Source organism: Zingiber officinale, chromosome 6A (genome assembly GCF_018446385.1).
Source record: "Zingiber officinale cultivar Zhangliang chromosome 6A, Zo_v1.1, whole genome shotgun sequence".
Classification (NCBI taxonomy): domain Eukaryota; kingdom Viridiplantae; phylum Streptophyta; class Magnoliopsida; order Zingiberales; family Zingiberaceae; genus Zingiber; species Zingiber officinale.
Genome location: NC_055997.1, coordinates 58,840,298 through 58,863,691, shown reverse-complemented (window position 1 = coordinate 58,863,691; position 23,394 = coordinate 58,840,298). Strand labels below are relative to the sequence as shown.

The window sequence follows — 23,394 nt, the reverse complement described above, 5'->3', positions numbered from 1 at the left end:
GATCTACTACGGTTATATTGTTACTTCTATTGATTTCCTGATCATACCAACTTCAACAAATTTAGCAAACACTTAAAGCTCCATTCTAAAAGCTCCATTGAGAAAGACATTAATTTCATTACCAGTGATTCAAGTGATGGATTTGAACATTCACGTTGAGTATTAACAGCGCATTGTGAGGCTTACTTGGTTCATAACTTTCAAATGCTCTGAACAAAGCAAGCAGAGACAAGAACAAGTTGATTATTTCTAGGTACAGCGCCACCGCTACCCAATTAATATGCTCATCGTAGGATTAATGTTTGATCAGGTTATCTGTGTCATAGATTATGTATCCACAGAATATAACAGCCACGTTAGCTCCATAAATCATGGTAGAGATCCTTCCCAAGTTAAATATCACCTGCAGAGAAAAGAATTGTTGTTGGAAAGACCAATGCTGAGAGATTGTTGCGAGCATCACCTCTGATCAAACAATGATGGAAAACATTGTTGCAGCACAGTCTGAATAACTTGCATGAGCTCGTTGAGAAAACTAATATCTTGAATTTAATAATATTCTCAATCATAATCGGAAAGGCTCCAAAGGTACTGTTTCAAAAGATCCAATTCCTCCACCACTCTCTCCCAACACTTAACAGAGCCATTGTCATATCTGCAGCAAGCGAATTATGTGATGTGGCCAGTCATGTTGGTGGTAATTGAAAGCTAAGGTCGAGAATATCAAAATCACAAAATTAATTTCTTGCGATTCCAATAATCTCTACTTCATTGGATCATGATTGTTTTACGTATTTAACACGAATAATTAATCACAACATACAAAGAATTAGAGATTATCCTTGAAGCATGCTTTAACAATTCTTCACTGCACTAAATCTATGGTTCAAACCTCCAAGCCTTCTCGGTGTTCTTTCATACTCAAACGTAGGATTATTATGTGTGTATGTGGTATACACTTTCTACCTGACTACACTATTTATAAAGTAGAATAGAAAGATGAGATTGTTGGTGCAATATCCCTCAGGTCAAGGTTGACCTGGGTAACCAAGCTGAGTCTTGGTTTGAGTTTAGATGTTTGACAATAAGATATTGATTGAAGAAGAGTCAAGTAGGTCAAGGTTGACTGGATACTTGACTGGGAAGTCCTAACTGGGATGTTAGGCAAAATGAAAGACCTAGTGAGTGAAGCTAGGCAGTATGAAAGTCCTGGTGAGTGAAGCCAGGCAGAAGAAAAGTCCTGGTGAGTGAAGCCAGGCAGAAGAAAAGTCCTGGTGAGTGAAGCCAGGCAGAAGGAAGTCCTAGTGAGTGAAGCTAGGCAGATGGAAATCCTGGTGAGTGAAGCCAGGTGAAAGTCCTAGTGAGTGAAGCTAGGCAGATGGAAATCCTGGTGAGTGAAGCCAGGTGAAAGTCCTAGTGAGTGAAGCTAGGCAGAGTGAAATCCTGGTGAGTGAAGCCAGGTGAAAGTCCTAGTGAGTGAAGCTAGGCAGATGGAAAATCCAGTGGATCAAGGATGACTGGACACTTGGCATGAGGAAGTCCAGTAGGTCAAGGATTGATCGATACTTGGCATGAAAGAAAAGTCCAAGTAGGTCAAGGGATTGACCGGATACTTGGCACGAAGAGAAAAGTCCAAGTGGGTCAAAGGGATTGACCGGACACTTGGTAAGGGAGTCCTAGCAGGTCAAGGGAGTGACTAGATGCTAGGCATGACATACCAACAGGTTAAGGTTGACCGGATGTTGGTTTGGGAGGTTTGGGACTTGGTTTTGGACAAAAATCAAGTGCTGGATCGATCAGTGGATCGATCCAGGCTCTGGATCGATCAGTGGATCGATCCAGACCTGTCCCAGCGAACAGAGAGCCTCTGGATCGATTGGGACGCGGCTGCTTCGTGCGATAAGCGCTGGATCGATCCGTGGATCGATCCAGGCGCGTTTCCAGAGCACAGAGGCGCTCTGGATCGATCCGTGGATCGATCCAAAGCCTCCCCGATCGATTGGGAATATTCGAATCGATCGGGATCCGACCGTTGGCGTCGTTTATAGCTGCAGGCGTGTGATGGCTGCGGCATCTCTTCTCCGATTCACTCCAGATTTCTCGCCAGCTCCTCCACAGCACTCACAAAGCTCAGATCGCCAGTTCTTGAAGGATCTTGGAAGTTTTCCAAGTCAAGAGGCGGATCAAAGCCAAGAAGAGAAGCTAGGGTTAGGGTTTATACTCATTGTAAGCTTGTAAGCTTGTATTTCTTGTATCCTTTCCCTCTCTTCTTGTATTGAGTCTTGTAGGGCTTCTCCGCCCTTGGTAGTTACCATAAAGGAGAGTTTTATTTAGTGGAGGGTGTGTGTGTTGGTGTGGATCCTTGGATTAGTCACCTCTTGTGAGGTGGATACCAAGTAAAACCAACCGTGTTAGCGTTGTGTGTTTGTTTCTGTATTTTCCGCTGCACATCTTTGAAGGAACAAGCAACGCCGAGCAACGAGCGAACGCGACGAGCTATTCACCCCCCTCTAGCTACTTTTGGTCCTAACAAGTGGTATCAGAGCAAGGCCGCTCTTCACCGGAATCATCGCCGGAAGGGTCAAGAATAACAAGAAAAGTTAGAGGGGTGAAGAAGTTGGAGCAAATTCTTCAAGTTCAAGATTTTATCAAGCTCAACTTCAAGATGCAATTCCAAGATGGACTTGGATTTGACACAAGGGTGGCTCCACCATACACTTCTACGAGTTTCGATTCTTGGAAATCAAGAATCGAAAATTTTCTTATGATGGAGATAGAGCAATGGTTTGCTCTCATGGAAGGTTTTGAAGCTCCCACAAATTCCAAGGGCAAAGTACTCAAAAGGAGCAAGTGGAGCAAAGACCAAATCCAAAGATGTGAGGCCAATGACAAAGTGACCAAGCTTTTGGTCAATTTATTGCCAAGAAACATCTTGGAACAAATTGGAGAGTTTGAAGATGCCAAGGAGCTTTGGAGCAAATTGGCAAGAATTCATGAGATCCCCTCCACTGTACAAGATCATGAAGAATCCAGAGAGGGTGACTCTTTGGAGCAAGACCAAGAGGAGGACTCCGAGGTTGAGAGATGCTCAACCTCCGATGAAGAGGAAATCCAAGAAGCTTCATCCTCAAGGGAATGCAAAGAAGGGAACAAGGAGGGAGCATACTCCTTGTTTCATATTCAAGATGATGAAGCCTCCACCTCTAGGATTGAGGGGGAGCAATCCTTGGTGACACCGGATCAAGAAGAAGGAGAAGCTTCTACATCCGGGTCAAGAGATGAAGAGATTGAAGAAGCTTCTACCTCCACGAGTCAAGAAAAATCAAATGGAGGAGAATCAAGATCGGATCAAGAGGAAGCTTCTACCTCCGGATCCAAAGGGAAAGATGCCACCCCTACAAGCAAAGGTATAAATATTTCAATTAAAAATAAAAATCATATTATATGCTTTGAGTGTAGGGAACATGGGCACTACAAGAGCAAGTGCCCTAAATTGGCCAAGAAGAAGGGTCAAGTGGCACAAAAGGGCAAGGCGAAGCCCAAGGAGATCATTCCCAACACAAAGAAGAGCAAGGAGCATATTATATGCTTCTCTTGCAATCAAAAGGGGCATTACCGAAGTCAATGCCCCAAGGGGAAGAAGGTGGTCAAGGCTCAAGGAGGCACTAGTCAAGGGGGAGCCTCCAAGGTAAAGAAGAAGGTAACATTTATTGAGCCTACCCCTTTACATTATGGTAAAAAGCATGATAGTTCTAACTTATATCATTTTAATGCTATTTACCATGAAAATAGAAAGCATGATAGCGTTAAAGAAAAACATATAGCTTTTCATGCTAAAACCACTACACCTAAGGCTAGGAATGTAGGTAAAAGTCTGGGCAATAACTCTAAAGATTTTAGATACAAGCCCAAGAACAAATATGCTCATGAATCAAATGAAAAATCTAAAACTAAGGACTTAGTGATAGAAAATCAAGTCTTGAGGTCAAGACTTGATAAAATGGAAAAGACCCTAAAAAGGATGGAAAATATCCTATTAGGGCAAAATGAGCATAACCTAGGTTTAGGGGTACAAAAGCCATCCAATGGTCATAGAGGTTTGGGATACAAACCAAAGGCTAAGAAGGATGTGCCCTCTTACCAAAGAGTTCCATATAGTTATGGAACAAACCCTAGGTCTAGTGGTCAAGCCAAGAATACTAGGGAAGTCATCCCTAAGAGTATTTTTGCAATAAATGTGACTAAGACTTCTAAGAAGTCTAAGAAAGTCACAAACAAGGTCACAAGGGAGGTTATCCCTAGAGTTGACCTAGAAAATGTGACCAAGGCTTCTAAGAAGCCCAACAAGGTCACTAGGAAGGTATCTAGGGAAGTTATCCCTAGTGAGTACCTAAAGCATCCAAGGAGCACCAATAGGTGTTGGGTTCCTAGGAGCATCTTCTCTACCCCATAGATGGGTTAGAGAGTGTCAACTCCGATTAGAAGGGTAGTTAACCCAACTTTGAGGAAATTGACACTCAAGGAGCATTTTCAAGGTTTTAGTTAACCTTTGAAAATGAAATGGAATTATTGATTACTCCTTGAAAGAGTAAAATGTGCCAAATGGTGAAAAATTGTTTTTATCTTAAAATGGCACAAATTGGGAAAACCTTGAGAAATACCAAGTTGGGATTTTGATATGTTCTTAGGCAATTTAAGGTAATCCGGGCCTTAATTTAAAAGTGCTACTCTTGAGGAAAAATGGAATATGCCAACATTTGAGGACATGTTTATTTTCAATTGGCATACATTAAATCAAGGAAATTGGAAATGTCAAATTTAGGCTTTGGCATTCTCTTGTAGCACTTTAGGGCAATCTAGGTTTAAGGTGTAAGTTTAGCTAAGACTTTAAGGATACTTAGATAGTTAATCTAAGTATATTTTATTTATGCTAAATCTTGCCATGATTGTTTGCCCATCATATGCCATGACATCATGTCTAGTTTTACATTCATGTTTCATTATGAAAAATTCAAAAATACCATGTCATGACTTTCATACATCATGTAGTAATAGGATATTTTCTTTTGAAAATTATTTTCTTTTGATGTATGCCATAACATAATCATGCATTAAGTTTAATTCCTTGTAATTAAGGACGAATGACATTTAACGACACTTATTGACAAGTGTCTAATATCTCTAAAATGCCTAGATAGATATGCATGATCCCTAGAATAGGGCAAAACCAAATTTTACATCTCACAAAGACCTCTAAGATGACTTGTATGTGTTTTGTCCACAATAGATACAAGTGAGATGTTAGGAAGATGAACAAAACTCAAGATGTTGATTTAGTGCATTCTTTTGAGTTTTAGGTTCATCAAAACACATAGTTATGTGTTTTCCCATCATTGGGAAAGTTAATGTACAAGTCATGTGCATTATGCCCAAGGAACATGATGGGATATTGGTTTTGAAAATGTTTTTAAAATGATTTTAGAAAACCTTGGTGAAGGCTATCTTTTGATAGTAATCATCATTGAATAGTTAGACACAAACTTGAAGAAAAACACTAAAGTTTTTGCAAGTTTTCAAGTTTGTGTCAATCTTTGAAAATATGATGTATTTTCACAGAAAGCTATTTTTCCATGATTAAGTATGCCCTAAATAATGTCTACACGAAATTTCATAATTTTTGGATTTTTGTAGAATTTTCTAGGGGTTTCTGAAGTTGACTGAAATGGAATTTCAGCAACTATCAGAGCTCCGATCGATCCATGGATCGATTGGAGTTCCTGAATCGATCCATGGATCGATTCAAACGGCAATTCCCGCGAGCAGAAGCTCGCTGGATCGATCAGCCGATCGATCCAGGGAGTCTGAATCGATCAGTGGATCGATTCAGCAAGGTTCAATCGATTGGAACCCAACTTCAATCGATCCAAGTTGCTGGTTTTGGCTGGGAAGGCCTGATTTCAGCATCTTTGAACCTATTTTAGTCTAGGTAACCATTCCAAACCCCTAAAATACATTTGTATCCATAAAAAGGGTGTTTTCATATGAAAACAAGGATGGGTTGGTTAAGGAAGGCTAAGTTGAAGTTTAGGTTGAGGTGTGTTTCAAATTTTGAATATTTGAACCTCAAAACTTCTAAATTTGGGTTTCCTAATGTTTTAGGGATTCCAAGTCATTGTTGGTGCAATGACAGAAGTTACCACCATGTCTTTAGGGGGAGGGACTCTTTAAAGACATGAAAATTATTTTTCATGAACCTTGGAAGGTGGTTAACCTTCTGTTGTGAACTTGCTCAAGGTTGAGCATTTAAACTTGAAATGGGGAGAAATGGGGAGTGGATATCCTCATTATTTCAAGTGGACACTCAAGTGGTAGATAATGCTCAAGGTTGGGTAGTTGTCTACATTGAGGGAGAAGTTAAGGATAAATGAAGGGTATGGGACCTTCATTATCGTGTTGATCACAACGAGTGATGTTGTGAACAACGATGAGCAACTCTTCAGGGGGAGAGTCTTCAACAAATGGATTTGTTGAAGTGTGCCCAGAATTGGAGCATAGGTTGATGTGTGTCCAACGATGGGTTGATGTGTGCCAATAGGGGGAGAATGTATGGTTAAGCTTAGTCCTTCATTACCTATGGGAAGGTCATATGGGGAGAATGAAAGGACTCATGAAAGGGAGTAAGTTAGGCTTTCATTACCTAGAGGGAGTTTGCCCTCTTAGGGGAGAATGAAAGGACTAATTTATGCTTCATTACCTAGTGGCATGAAGAAGGAGGCTATGGGATTAGCCTAACTTACATATGGGATTGTAAGTGTTATTGTGGTATTGTCAAACATCAAAAGGGAGATTGTTGGTGCAATATCCCTCGGTCAAGGTTGACCAGGTACCAAGCTGAGTCTTTGTTTGGGTTTAGATGTTTGACAATAAGATATTGATTGAAGAAGAGTCAAGTAGGTCAAGGTTGACTGGATACTTGGAAGTCCTAACTGGATGTTAGGCAAAATGAAAGACCTAGTGAGTGAAGCTAGGCGTTATGAAAGTCCCGGTGAGTGAAGCAGGTGGAGAAAAGTCCCGGTGAGTGAAGCCGGGCAAGGAAGTCCTGAAGCTAGGCAGATGGAAATCTGGTGAGTGAAGCCGGTGAAAGTCCTAGTGAGTGAAGCTAGGCGGATGGAAATCCTAGTGAGTGAAGCGAGAAAAGTCCTAGTGAGTGAAGCTAGGCAGATGGAAAACCCTAGTGAGTGAAGCTAGGTGAAAGTCCTGGTGAGTGAAGCCAGGCAAGGGAAAATCCAGATGGATCAAGGATGATCGGACATCTGGTGCTGGGAAGTCCAAGTAGGTCAAAGGATTGACTGGATACTTGGCATGAAAGAAAAGTCCAAGTAGGTCAAAGGGATTGACCGGATACTTGGCACGAGAGAAAAGTCCAAGTGGGTCAAAGGGATTGACCGGACACTTGGTAAGGGAGTCCTAGCAGGTCAAGGGTGACTAGATGCTAGGCATGACATACCAACAGGTCAAGGTTGACCGGATGTTGGTTTGGGAGGTTTGGGACTTGGTTTTGGACAAAAATCAAGTGCTGGATCGATCAGTGGATCGATCCAGGCTCTGGATCGATCAGTGGATCGATCCAGGCTCTGGATCGATCAGTGGATCGATCCAGACCTGTCCCAGCGAACAGAGAGCCTCTGGATCGATCCGTGGATCGATCCAGAGGTCCCAATCGATCAGTGGATCGATTGGGACGCGGCTGCGATAAGCGCTGGATCGATCCGTGGATCGATCCAGGCGCTTTTCCAGAGCACAGAGGCGCTCTGGATCGATCCGTGGATCGATCCAAAGCCTCCCCGATCGATTGGGAATATTCGAATCGATCGGGATCCGACCGTTGGCGTCGTTTATAGCTGCAGGCGTGTGATGGCTGCGGCATCTCTTCTCCGATTCACTCCAGATTTCTCGCTAGCTCCTCCACAGCACTCACAAAGCTCAGATCGCCAGTTCTTGAAGGATCTTGGAAGTTTTCCAAGTCAAGAGGCGGATCAAAGCCAAGAAGAGAAGCTAGGGTTAGGGTTTATACTCATTGTAAGCTTGTAAGCTTGTATTTCTTGTATCATTTCCCTCTCTTCTTGTATTGAGTCTTGTAGGGCTTCTCCGCTCTTGGTAGTTACCATAAAGGAGAGTTTTATTTAATGGAGGGTGTGTGTGTTGGTGTGGATCCTTGGATTAGTCACCTCTTGTGAGGTGGATACCAAGTAAAACCAACCGTGTTAGCGTTGTGTGTTTGTTTCTGTATTTTCCGCTGCACATCTTTGAAGGAACAAGCAACGCCGAGCAACGACCGAACGCGACGAGCTATTCACCCCCCCCCCCCCCCCCCCCCTCCTCTAGCTACTTTTGGTCCTAACAGAGATAATTCTAAAATCATGATATGTAATTGTCTCTTTTCCATAGATTAATGGATTATCAAATCTTATCATATCAGGAAGATTCTAATATAAACTTTCCATAGATAATGATACAATTATTCAATTAATTTATTTCTACAAATTCTATAAATTATAACTTCTATAATTTATCCGAGTTTATATTCAAGCCACCAGAGGGACCTAATCGAATCCAATTAAATTAAGCTCTAATTAATAAACTAATTTGATCTAATCAACTCATGATTAATCAAGATAATTTATTAATCTTATTCTACTCCACTAAAATAATAAGATTGCACTCTCAATTTAATTGAAATCACTAAGCCTAAAATTAATAAGCATATCCTCTAATTGATTGACCCAACATATCACCCCCGTCAATCAATTAAAATATCTAAAACAGGGTACCATTTTCATATTACCCCCTATTAGATATTCATAACTACTTAGCCCTCATTTTCTCTTTGACAGTCCCATGTCATTGCATCACATAATAAATTCAACAAGAATGTTGAATTATCGATATAACGCCCCGGCCCGGGCAGACCCCACCCGATCGAACCGGTAACACCACCCAGAATTGCCCATCGGGTTGATGACTAGCTTCACAGACCATCGGAGGTCCTTTCAGCGTACTTTGTCCTCACTCGCACGCACCCTGGAAAACTTCCCAGGAGGTCACCCATTCTCAAATTTCTCCAAGCCAAGCAAACTTAACTTTGGAGTTCTTTAAGTTTGGGTTTCCGAAAAGGAATGTGCACCTTGGTGATATGGATAGTATCATCTAACCTTTTAAGCCATAGTTAACCAGAATCTCAGAACCGGGGTATTACAATCACCCCACTTAAAGACACAACGTCCTCGTTGTGTAACCACGAATCACACCACAGACAAATCCCAAAATTTCCCTCGTTAGGCGATGCCCTAGGTGCTCCTGCCACAGGCGCACTCACGGTCACAAGGTTGCTCTGATACCATCTATAACGTCTCAGCCCGGGCGGGCCCCACCTGGCCGAACCGGGAACGCCATCTAGAATTACCCATCAGTTGACGACTAGCTCCACAGACCACTGGAGGTCCTTTCAGCGTACTTTGTCCTCACTCTCACGCACCCTGGAAAACTTTCCAGGAGGTCACCCATTCTCAGATTTCTCCAAGCCAAGCACACTTAACTTTGTAGTTCTTTAAGTTTGGGCTTCCGAAAAGGAAGGTGCACCTCGATGATATGGATAGTACCATCTAACCTTTTAAGTCATACTTAACCAGAATTTCAGAACCGGAGTATTACAACTGAGCTCAGATTTTACTGTCATTTAGAAGAACTCGTGAGTTTATGATCATACCTATTCACAAGGTGACGAATTCCATATTGCGAATATATGTTCTTTACTATTTCACTTTAATTCCCAAAACATCGAGATATTGACTAATAATCTGATCTCACCCATTGATGTCTCAAAGAACTTTAAGTTAGTAATCAAAGTTCATTATTCGCTCAAGATTGAGGTGGTACGTACGACAATCAAGTGAATTTGAATTAGTATGGTCGAATCAAATTCAAATCTCACGTGGTCCAGTCTAATATAACTAAATGTATCCCCAATTTTATTACCAAGCCAAAGATAGACTTCAATAAAATTGAGACAATCATGTCAAAATAATTTATCCTTATTTACCGATCGTGGACAATAAAATTTTGGACTGAATTACAAATTGAATCTTTCCGTGTTTAACGACTTAAACACTCAATTTATAATAATACAACAATAAAATGGACATATGCAATGTTCAAAACAAATTTATTTAAATAAATAAATAAAAATTATTTTAATTTCAAAATGTCATAACAAAAGTTCTCGATGAGCACTATACTATCGAATATTATTCTCCCCCTTGCCCTAGAGTAAATGAGACATGTCCAATACACCTATATTTTAAATATGTTCCTCTAAAGCTCTAGCAGTTAAGATTTTAGTGAAAGGATCAGCAAGATTTTCAGCAGATGCTATCTTGCACACTGCCATGTCTCCTTGTTGAACAATATACCTCACTAGGTGATACTTTCGTTCAATGTGCTTTCCACATTGATGGTTTCTGGGCTCTTTTGCATTTGTGACTACACCACTATTATCATAGTACAAAGTAATGGCATTTGATGTAGAAGGAACAACCTCAAGACTTTGCAAAAACTTTTTCAACCAAATGACTTCTTTCGCTAAGCTGCCACATACTCCGCTTCCATTGTGGAATCAGCAATACAAGATTGCTTGATACTCCTCCAAACAATGGCACCACCACCCAATGTGAACATAGATTCTAATATAGACTTATGAGAGTCTCTATCAACTTGAAAATCAATATTAGTATAACCCATAGGTGCCAACTCTGAAGCTGAATAAACCAACATATATCCTCTAGTTTTGCGAAGATACTTGAGAATATGCTTTACAACAATCCAATGCTCTGGTCCTAGGTTTGACTGATATTCACTAACAATCCCAACAACATAACAAATATTTGGTCAAGTGCATAGCATAGCATACATGAGACTTCCTACAACCGAAGCATAGGGAACTCATTTCATATATTCCACTTCACTTGGACTCTTGGGATTGTGCTCCTGTAATAAGTGAATTCCATGCCTAAAAGGTGTTTGGCCTTCTTGGAATTTTGCATTGCATACCTCACCAATATTTTATCAATATATGAAAATTGAGATAAAGCAATTCACTTGTTCTTTCTATCTTGAAGAATTTGGATACCTAGAACATAATTTGCTTCTCTCAAGTTCTTCATATCAAATTGTTCAGCCAACCATTTCTTAGTAGATGTCATCACCCCTATAATATTCCCAATTAGTAGGATGTCATCACCCCTACAATTTTCTTATAGATACAAGGCTCATCAAGATTTTGATCGAAACCATAATCTTTCACAACTTGATCAAATCTGATGTTCCAAGACCTAGACACCTGCTTAAGCCCATAAATAAACTTTTTTTAGTTTGCATACTTTATGCTCTTGCCTATTTTGGATAAAATCATCTAGTTGCACCATATAAATACTTTCGTCAAGATTTCCATTAAGAAATGTTGTCTTAACGTCCATTTATCACACTTCATAATTAAAATGAGCTACAACGGATAAGAGAATCCGAATAGACTTTATTATAGCTACTTGTGAAAAGGTCTCATCGTAATCGATTCCTTCTCGTTGGCTAAAACCTTTGGCTACTAATCTTGCCTTAAATGTTTCCTCTTTTCTGTCTATTCCTCTCTTTCTCTTGTAGACCCACTTACACCCAATAGGTTTTATCCCTTCAGGCATATCTACAAGGTCCCAAATAGAGTTAGTGTACATGAATCTCATTTCTGATTCCATAGCACCCCTCTAATTGTCAGCGTTGACATCCTTCATAGCTTCTTTATACGTGATGGGATCCTCCTCTTGTTCGATGGAGACCACATCAAATGATTCTCCATAGAGCAAGTATCTAGAAGGTAGTCGAATGACCCTCTCACTACGTCTAAGTTATGGAAGTTCTTGGTTGATTGGAGTTGATTGTCGCTGTCACAATTTCTCTCCTTGACCATTTTCCTCATTCTCCATTTCGATATGAGGAGGTGGCTAGTCATTGGGAACAATATCTTCTACCACTTCATTTATTCGAAAACTATTAGTTTACGATGGTAGAAATGTGAATTCAAACTGACTAGGTTCAGTGTGGATCTCTAGGTAGACGATTTGACAATCTCTTTCAAAAGAACCTTACTCTTTGATTCACACTCTTCTATGTATATGTCCTCTAAGAAGGTTACACTTGTACTTACAAATATGTTCTTATCTTGAGGACTATAGAATTAATATCATCTTGCTCCCTTAGGATATCCAACAAACATGCATAATTTCAACCTAGATTCCATTTTATCCATCTTTCTCTTCAGCACATATGCAGGGCATCCTCATAGCCAAATATGTTTTAGATTAGGGACACACCCATTTCACAATTCTGGGGGTGTCTTAGAGATAGACTTAGAAGAAACCATGTTCAATAAATATATTGCAGTTTGAATAGCATATCCCCAAAAGGATGTACTGGGCATAGAGAAACCTAGCATGGATCTAGTCATATCCAACAAAGTCCTATTTCTCCTTTCAAAGACACCATTCTGCTGAGGAGTAGCTAGTGTGCTCAATTGGGATAATATCCCATTATCTGATAAGTATGTTCTAAAGTCCTTAGATAGTTACTCACCACCCCTATCTGATCGAAGTATCTTTATGCTCTTACCCAATTATTCTTCCACTTCATTTTTGAATTTATCAAAAGCTTCATATTTGTGAGGCATTAGGTAAACATAACCTTATCTTGAGTAACCATCAGTGAAAGTAACGAAATACTCAAATCCATCTCTAGCTTGAACACTAATTGGTCCACATACATCAAAGTGCACTAATTCCAAAACTTCATTTGCTCTATTTCCTTTAGATTTAAAGGATATCTTAGTCATCTTACCTTCCAAATAAGATTTACATACAAGCAAGGTTTTCACCTTTAAATCACTTAAAGGACCATCCTTTACCAACCTTTGAATCCTATTCAGGTTGATATGACCAAGTCTCAAGTGTCATAAATAAGTTTCATTAGTGGGAGATTGTTTTATTTGTTTGTTGGATTCAATATGATGCAATGAGCTGTCAATAGGTTTTAAGATATACAAATCATTATTCAAATGTCCCTTGCATATAAGGGCTTTATTCAAGATAATATCAGCCACCATTTGTGAAAAAATGGATATAATATCCTTGTTTAAAGAATAAAGCAACAAAAATCAATTTCTAGTAATCTTTGGAACATAATAACAATGTCTTAAAAACAAATGTTTATTATTCAAAAAATAAAGATAAACAACTCCAACAGCTCTTGTAGACACCATAGCTCCTGTGCCAACTCTAAGAGTATGTTCCCCTTCATTGAGCTCACTAGTTACTTGGAACCCCTACAATGTATTGCATATATGATTAGTGGCTCCAGAATCTACAATCCAAGTATCAGTAGAATCAACCACCAAACAAAACTCAATAAAAGACAACTCACCACCACCTTGCTTTTTGGAAGCTAGGTATTCCTAGCAGTTCCTCTTCCAATAACCTCTACAATGGAAACACTTTCCCTCAGGCTTGCCATCTACCTTGGCCTTCTTTGTATTTTGTTGTATACCCTTCTTGTTGGGCTTCTTCCTCTTATTTCCACTCTTACCTTTTGGCTTGGAATACGATGGCCTAGCAGAAGCAACAACAAATGCATCACCACTTTTAGTTTTAAGAACACTTTCAATATTTTGGAGTTCCTTCATCAGCTTAGTCAAGGATATATTCAGCTTATTCACGTCGTAGCTGACTTTGAACTACGAGAACATCTCAAGGAGAGTCTCAAGTTCCATGTCAACCTGAGTCTCTGATTTGATTTCAGCTCCTAAAACCTTAGCCACATTAAACTGGGCAATCAATGCAAGCATTTGATTTCTCACGGGCGTCTTGGGTTTCATGCGCATGTTCATAATGGTTCTAATAGCTACTTGGCATGCCTAGCGTCCTTGATGGTCAAACATTTCTTGGAGACATTCTTTCTAGCAGTGCCCATATTCTGATGTTTCTGTTGTAGCACATTTAAGATGGATCTCAATATGTAGCAATGGGGTATTGTAGGATCGAAAGCATTAGAGGGGTGAATAACACTCGTGACTGTTTTCACGTTTTCAAAAAACACAGAATAAATGCAACGGAAATAAAATAAGACTAACCCTGTTGGTTTTACTTGTTCGGAGCCTGTGATGACTCCTACTCCAAGGCTCATACTCATTGAGTGTTTACTTTGGGTAATTCACTATCAATCCGTAGAATTACAAAGACAAGTACTTTGGGTTTTACTCATTAAGTGCTTTAAATGAAACATATACCAGCAACTTAGAGAGTTGGAGATACGATCTTTTGGTCATCAGAACAGTGTTACAGCTTCACAAACTTGTCTTTGGAGCAATGCGCAGGAGCAGAAGATGTTCAAATTTGTTGTGTCTTCGAAGCTTCTGGTTGAACCCCTTTTATAGCCGAGTTGAACTTGATCCAGACCCACTGATCTTGGGATCACTGTTTGACTCGATATTAATTGGTAAGCCAATCCTCCCTAATCAGTGGACTGATCCTTCTGAATCCACCCAGTTTTTCATCCAAATGCTGCCTCTTTGGATAGAAGTCTTTGTTCGGTTGACCGTTCCCATCGTTTGGTTAATCGATCCTTCGACACTCCCCGGCTTATCTGGTCCAATAAATTTAGTCTAATCCACTGATGTTTATCCACCTGTTCAATTGACTGAACCTAATGTTTGGTTGATCGATCTCTTGGTTAGACCTTCACCATGAGCCAATTTGATCATTAGGGTTCGATTGACTGATCCCAATATTCGGTCGACTGAACAAGGCAAAAATCTTAACCTACAAAATGTTGGTTTCCTATAAAAAAGAGTTAGAATAGTAGGCAAATAAGGTATTTTAACAGTCTGAACTATCCGGTTCTGACTTTCAGATTTTTCTTGAAATCTTAAGTCGAACCGACGCCTACTATTCCCTCAACGGGGAATGTGTCCTCACCTACTCCTCTTAGGAGAAATTATCTTTTGCCAGACCGGTCCTCCAGACCGTCTAGACTTTTGCTCGATGTCTAAGACTTCAGGACTTCATGTTGGGCGCCCGATCCATGACCCGTCCAGTCTTCCACTTGGTGTTTGTGACCCCCAGGGTTTTCACCTAGAGTGTTCGACTCTAGGATTTTGCCTAAAGTCCTCAACCCACAAAGATTTCACTCAGTCCCCTAGACTAGGACTTTGTTGCCTAACCGTAGCTAGAACTTTCCACCTACTTAGCCTCAACTAAGACATTCTTTTGTCTAAGATTAAGACTTTCTTGTACACTCAGTTTAACTTGTTAGATCACAAAATAACTTAACTTTGAATCCTTTTTCCATTATCAAAATATAAGTTGGATCATCGGGTACTCCCTGCACCAACAATCTCTCCATTTTTTATTATGACATCCTGGTTCAAAAGTTAAGTAAAATCATATACAAGTTCAAGAAAAAAAAACATAGTAATTTAATACCAAAAACACAAACAAAAATTTTTTAAGAATAAGTTTGAGTGTTTAAGTAACTTTTAAAGGAAAGATTAAGAAATCTTTTCAATTTAGCTCCTCCATAATTTATCACTTCCTCTTAACATTCTCTCCCCCTTAACTTTTGACCATTCTCTCCCCCTTTGCCATTCATCAAAAACAATTTAAGGATAAAAGAAAAAAAATACTTAATTTAAAAATGAAACATTTTAGTTTTTCAAATACTAGTTTTTATGACAAAGTTTAAACTTGGAAAGAGCACTAATTTTTTGAAAAATACTTTGAAATGAACTCTTCTTTTGAGATAGTACAATTTTTCTTTTAAAAACTTTGAGAAAGAGAGTAAAAAAATTTTAAAAGGAAGTTTAACTAGAGTACTTAGTTTTAAAAAACTTACTTGAAGAAACTAATTAGGTTTCAAATAAACTATCTTTTGACAATACTTAGCATTTTTGTAAAAGCCTTGAAAAATAACTTGACTTTGAAAATACTTCATTTTTGAAAAATATCTTTTTTTTTAAGTAGATTTTAGCTTTTGAAAAGACTTAGAGGTTTTGAAAAAGATACTTAAAGGTTTTGGAAAAGAACTTAGCTTTTAAATACTTAAACAATTTAAAATAAAACTTAGTTTTGTTTAGCTTTTAAAAATTTTCCAAAAAAAAAAACTTGACTTTTGAAAAACCTCTTTCTTTTTCTTCTTAGTAAAAAAAGCAAAAAATAGGCAAGACTAATGATCCTGTCTGAGAAGCTTGACAAAAATGGAAAGCTGGGAGAAAAATCTACTACTGATGAAGAATAATACCTGACTGAGTGCCAATCCGAGCAACCCAAAGCGGATCGAGGAGAATAGAGTCATAGAATGCCCTTCTTGTGTGAATATCTAATGACGAGAGAGAAATCTGACTCCAGAAAATCGAGATCCGAAGCTTTCAAGGTTTCCTGTGCACAAGAGACCAACCAACACTACCGTCAGTGGCCTAAGACCGGGGTGGGAATCCCTGGCTAGGCCCTCCGACGCTCAAGCCAATGATCTCTTCTTGTGTGGAAAAAAGAAAGAAGAAGATGAACAGTAGTTGAGAATTAGGGTTTGTGAATGCGAGCAGTAATGTGAACTTACCTGGCCAACGGAAAGGATTCCCCTTTTTATACCACTTCATATAACTTTCGTAGTCATGAAGTGGACCCCGGTTTGTTAGAGTTTGTTATGAGATGACGTAAGTTGCGTACTTGTGGTAAATAGCTTTTAAGGAATCTTTTTGTACCCCAAATGTACCTTCTTTGTCGTCTAGTACCTGTAAAAAAGTCCAGAAGCATATCTCCCACCAAATAGGTAAACCTGTTATACAATCACATACAGATATCTTTATTAAATTAATTATAAGTCTACCTGTTCATCCTGTCTTTATTATGTTGTAGACAGCTTGGTATTATACTATGTTTTGTATTGACCGGATATTAAACCCAGACCTTGTTCGGTCGGTTTATTATGATCATTTAACTAATCGTTCAATAATATACTACCAATTCTATAAAGCCTCAGATATTTTCATTCCTGGGCGATCATGTATACTTAACTAATACCAGTCCATGCCTAATCGTACTGTTCCAGGTCATCTTGCCTTATCTATCTTGCACGCTTAAGCCTGGCCGATATTGACCTTTCTTTCTCAGGGTATATCTCGGTTGATATTTAACTTACTCGCATTAAGGTATATATCGGTCGATATTGACCTGTCTTCCCTAGAGTATATCTCTATCGATATTAGCTTATTTTCATTAAAGTATATATCGGTCAATATTTAACTTACTCGCATTAAGGTATATATCGGTCGATATTGACCTGCCTTCCCTAGGGTATATCTCGATCGATATTAGTTTACTTTCCTTAAAGTATATATCGGTCGATATTTAACTTACTCGTATTAAGGTATATCTCGGTCGATATTGACCTACCCACCCTAAGGTATATATCGATCGATATCGGTCTACCTTCCTTGAAGTATATATCGGTTGATATTGACTTACTTCCCCTAAGGTATATCTTGGTCGATATTGGCCTTCCTCCTTTGATGGATATCTCTATCAATATTGGTCTTCCTTCATCAAGGTATTATCTGGCCGGGATCGGCCTTCCTCTCTTAAGGTATATCCCGGCCGATATTGATCTATCTTCTTAACTTTGTCATCTCCTTTCCCTTTTTCACCAGGGACCCATTAAACATAACCCATATCAACTAACAACATGAGTACAAGTAATTAAAGTTAAAAAATTATTTATTTTACTGATTCTCCATCTCACTCTTTCTAAGTTATCAAACATGTTAAGTGTCACACCCCAAGGGTAAGGTCATCCAACAAAAAAATCGGACAATACTTCCCCTGTAGTAGTGACAAATGAAACATGTATACAATGTCACAAGGCTACTCACAAGCTATCAACAATAAAATACACGGCTGGAACCTACACAACCACATAATTATATACACAACCCTCATGGCTGGAACAAAAAGAATATAACTATGTAGGTATTGTTAGAGTGTATACTAAAAGCCTAACTTTTGTAAATATTTATTTATAAAATAAAAGAATCACATTGGTCAAATGTCTACATTTTATTTGTTAAGTGTAGTTGTTCAATTAATTTATATTGTAGATAACATGGTGTGTGGTGTCACACACAGAAGACCATATTATCAGTTCTTTATAAATTATAAATAGTTGTCCATGACTAAGATGGAAAGGAACAAACCATTGGAATAGTCGTAGTGTAATTAGGTATTAGTTTATCTTGACTAATAAATTACACTAGTACACTCTAAGTGTATTGTGTATGACCATTTTAGGTAAGTTCTTTTTATACTAACTTAATAAAAGAACTAGACCTTAGTTATTATGGAAGTGTGTGCTCTTAATCTTAATATAATAACAAGCACATATATTTAGTATTTATTTCTTTAACTTATCAAAGGGTGAGATTTAGTTCGATAAATCAATAGGTCTGATAAGTTGGGAAATGATATTACTTATAGTGTGTGTTGTTGATTATAGAAGGAATCTGTGTCCTAATTATCTAGGTTGAGAATGTCCCCAAGAGGAGCTCATAGGATTGTCATGTTAAACTCTGCAGGTGGACTTAGTCCAACATGACAATGAAGTTGAGTGATACTACTCTTGGAGCTAGATATTAATTAAGTGAGTTGTCAGTAACTTACTTAATTAGTGGGCATTCGTTATCTTAAACACAGGGAGACTAACACACTCATATATGAAGAAGTCCATAATGTAATTTGGGATTGATGCAGTAGTGCAATAATAACTCTCTAGTGGAATGAGTTATTATTGATGAACTTGAGTTGTGTGTTCGGGGGGAACACGGGATACTCAAGCTCATCGGAAGGCCAAAACTAATTTCTCCTCTAGGTCCCTGTCGTAGCCTCATTAAAGCCTCAAGTCCACCTATATAAAGCTCTTCTTGGTGTCCAAGAAGAGGTCGTCCCATGGCTTGGTGACCAAGCCAAAGGGGTCGGCCAATCTCCTTCACAAAGGGGTCGACCCTTTGCTTCGTGTCCAAGCAAAGAGGGTTTGGCCATAATATGTCAAATTAGGAGGGGTGTTTTGAATTTTTAAAATATTCTCTTTGTAGAAAACTACAAGTTTTAAAAGAGAGTTTTTAAAATATAAAACTTTTCTTATTTGAATAAGGTCACATGGTTTAAAAGAAAATTTAAAAGTTTTAAAATTTTCCTTTTTTAACCGTCCTCATGGTTTTTAGAAAAAAGGAAGAGAAGTTTTAAAATTGAAATTTTCTAATTTTGTAACCATGTTAAAAAAGCAAATTTTAGAAGAGAAGTTTTAAATTTTAAAACTTGATTTTAATTTTTAAAACTTTCCTTTTTTAACATCCACAATAGGTAAGAGAGCTTGTAAAATTTTATAAGAGGATTTCTTCTTTTATAAAATTTTATAAAAATTATTTCCTTCCTTTTTAAGGGGATGGCCACCTTTGCTTGGTGCCCAAGCAAGGGGCCGGCCAAATTAAATTATCATTCAATCTATGATTGATGATTGATTCAATCAAGAGGAAAGAAAAGGAAAAATAAAAGGGGAAAAGGAAAAACAAGAGGAAGATTTTAATTTTTGTAAAAAGTCTTTCCTTATTTGCCTTGGGCAAGTAATATAAAAGAATGGGAGGAGAGACCTCATGAGATAACGATTCTTATTCTCTTGTTGGTGATCCTCTTGTGGCCGGCCCTCTCTTTTCCCTTTGCTCTCTTTTGCTCCTTGGTGGTGGTGGTGGCCAAAACTTAGAGAAGGAGGAGGAGTTCTTTGGGTGGTGTTCATCTTGGAGGATCGTTACCCACACAACGTCCAAGGCGAGGCGAGGAATACAGCAGAAGATCTCGAGGTTATTAGCATACAAAGAAAAGGTATAACTAGCAATTTTCTTCCGCATCATGCTAGTTATTTTTCTTTGTTAAAATTCCAAATACAAGAGGCATTAGATTCTAGTTTTTCGAATTGTAATTCGAGTTTGTGTTTTCTTTTTGTTTTTCAAATTTGTGATTCGATTGTTCTTTTTGGTTAAACCTAGAGTTATATAAGGAAATTAAATATTAGCTTTCCTTAAAATGCTTTATCTAGGCGGTGGTGGATGCTCCCATACCCAAGAAGGTCATGTGCCTCACCATGCAGTCCTGGAAGCCAATTTTAGAAATTAATATTTAATTAAATTTATAACATAGGTTGATTTGGATCAATAGTATTAAGTTTCGCTTGCGATCCAAATCTAAACCATTAAGAATAGATAAGTTAAATTTGGAATCAATAATGTTAAGTTCCGTTTGTGATTCCTAATTTAACTTCTAAAGAACACAATAGGTTGTTTAGGAAAGGTTCGACACTTGTATAAAATTTTTGTACAGTGAAACCGGTACAATCTTCCTAGGACTAACCAACAGTTATAAAATAAGTAGTCCACATGGATGTAAGTAAATACAGCAAAAGTCATAGAATAACAAATGCAAAACCATAAACCAGCTAACTGTGTGTCAGCATAGCTTGACACAACATCAAACAAAATATAAGAAACCACAAAGTTAAACTCTAAGTCCACGTCGAGTTATTACAATACCAAGTTCACAAATTCAAAATACAAATAAAGCAAGAAGTAAAACTAGAAAAAACTATTCTCGAATGTGACATGGGACTGACAGTCAGGATCCTCCAAGTGTCATTGTATCATCTACCTATTCCCTAGTGAAAGAAAATCAATTTAAGGTATGGTGAGTGTTGGGACTCAACGGATAATAGACAGATAGTGCATGAGTATAATATATATCTAAAGAGCCAAAGGTATACAGTCTTATAAAGAAAAGTATGATGAACTACAGAGATATCATAATAAATGTTCATACCTGAATCCATATACTAAGCCAGTAATAGAAAGTCAAGTGTAGTGAGTATCTGCTATAGTACTTGTCATAACCACGAGGGTAACATGTGAGGTATATACATACTACCAATAAGTAAGCTAGTGTCAAAGCACATGCAACAGGTATATATCTCAATCATATATAAACATATCACAGCCATATGAATACAATAAAAATAATAGAATAAGAAAGCATAATATGAAAGTGTATGCACGGATGGTCACCCCACCCACCTTTTTACACCACGACCCTTGTATGGTCGAGAGGTCAGATCGATGACAACTGTACAATACTCCAACCGCCACTACTCTCGAGTGACCGAGTGGATAGTTTGTATAGTAGTTGAATAGCTACATAGCAGAGGGTCCCTACTGCTCGCATCTCTAGCTGCCACTACCAATGAGTGACCAAGTGAGAGTATGACAGGACAAGCGATATCTACTCCAGCTACCACTACCCATGAGTGGTCGAGTGTGCGACACTGACCAATGACTCACTCAACCACAAGGGAGACATAATCATCGGTATGCATGCCATAACATGATGAGCAAGATGCAACAGTCATCACATATATAAATAGCAATCAGCTATGTTACAATAAAATTAGCATGCTCAATAAATTAAAGCAAGTATCTGCTAAATATCATGGATGGAAACGAGAGATTATATAGATATCAAATCGATTATCTTAAAGATCAAGTGGATAAGTATCAAGCTCAGGAAAAATATGAATGGAGTCAAGGAAAATACAACATCTATCAAAATATCTAGCTCATGCACTAAGGTCAAAGTACTAAAGAATCAAGGTAAGAAGTACCCCCTTTATCTGTTGATCATGCTAAACAATCCCACATTGAGACGCTAATTTCAAATCAAAGTTCTGCATATCACATGATGTATAGTTTAGCTAATTACATATGTAATAACTAACTAAACCCAAACCCAAAACCATAGGAAAAACCCTATTCGAATGATCATTAATTATCATAATTAATGATTAACTTCAATTACTCTCATCCATGAATCCTTCAATCTTTCCAATCATAATCTACAATCCATTAATCAATCCAATACAACTTGAACAATTTCTACTATCCACTAACCATCATTCAATCCATTAAATCATCTACTAAACATCATGAATCAACCCTACATAATTCCACCTCAATTAATCCAACTCACATCACACTATTCACATCCAATATAGAAATGGAATCAACTTCAAAACTCACCCAAATCCGGATGCTTCACTATTGACTCACAATCGGAGAAGTGCTTGCTGCCGGAAATTATAGTTGGGGCATGGTAGAGTTGCTGATATCCCAAATCAATACCCTAACACCATCAACACATTTACATCTGAGCATTAGCCCCAAATCCAAATCCACAAACCTTAAACAAGAGATCTTACCTCATAGTCGATCCCTGATTTCTGGCTGAAACAGAGTTGTTTGGATGGAACTGCACTCTTTATGAGATCCAGGCCAGAAGCTTCATGTCAAACCAGGGATAGTGATCTAGCACTGACCCTAGAGCTAGGGAAATAGCCGTAGCAAAGGATCTGGTAGCAGCGGCTAGCCACCAGCGACCAATCTCCTTGCTGGAGCCTCGTCTCTGTACAAGGGGAGGATCGAGAGTAGGGCACGGACCAAGGCAAAGGTCAGCTAGAGTACTGTGGTCTGTGGGTCAGAGATGTGGTCCGAGGGTCAGAGATGGAGTGCGTAGAGTTGCAGCGATGGGAGATCGAGACTAGGTCTCAGATCTCCCTCTTGGTTGAAGATCTACCTGCGTGGGGGCGATGACCTGAGAAGGAAGAAGACCCAAGGACCTCCGACGATCGGTGGAGGAGAAAGAAGGCTCGACCGACGGTGGTCACATGGTGCCAATGTGATCGGGATGGCGGTGGCGCAGTGAACAGAGGAAGGAGTTGGGGAGGAGAGGAAATGCAAATGATGATTAAGTAGAGAGATTATATACTTATGGTTCTATAAACTTAGCCCTAAATTAATTCCTCAATCATCTCTCACTTAATGGTTATACCAAATAGGCCTCCTCTGAATCTATTCGATTCATCTCCTTAAACGTGTTATACGAACTCTGTTTAAAATCCCTAAAAATTTTCAAAAATTCCAATAAGGTTATTATTCCAATAACACTTATTATTAAATTTGTCGTATTTAATATTAAGTTTATGAGTTTGTGTGAGATAGAGTCAAATTTTAAGTTTGAGAATATTTAGAATTTGGAAAATATTTAAGTTGAAATTTGAAAAAATATTTAAGTTTGAAAATATTAAAAAATATTTGAGTTTTAATTTTAAGTTTGAAAATTAAAATATATTTAAGTTTGAAATTTTTAAAATATTTAAATT

At 38.4% G+C, this 23,394-nt stretch overlaps 1 long non-coding RNA gene across 3 annotated transcripts; it reads right to left on the bottom strand.

Annotated features, from left to right (window-relative positions):
* Nucleotides 1–111: 111 nt before the first annotated feature.
* Nucleotides 112–22,988, bottom strand: LOC121996408. Of its 3 annotated transcripts, XR_006116075.1 has the most exons (4): nt 22,435–22,988; nt 22,256–22,358; nt 464–655; nt 112–403 (listed from the first exon to the last, which is right to left on the bottom strand). It is a non-coding gene; the product is annotated as an uncharacterized LOC121996408 (long non-coding RNA). The 3 variants fall into 3 exon arrangements; XR_006116074.1 differs by lacking the exon at nt 464–655 and having other exon boundaries at nt 22,435–22,986; XR_006116073.1 differs by lacking the exons at nt 112–403; nt 464–655 and adding an exon at nt 20,611–20,844 and having other exon boundaries at nt 22,435–22,986.
* Nucleotides 22,989–23,394: the final 406 nt, after the last annotated feature.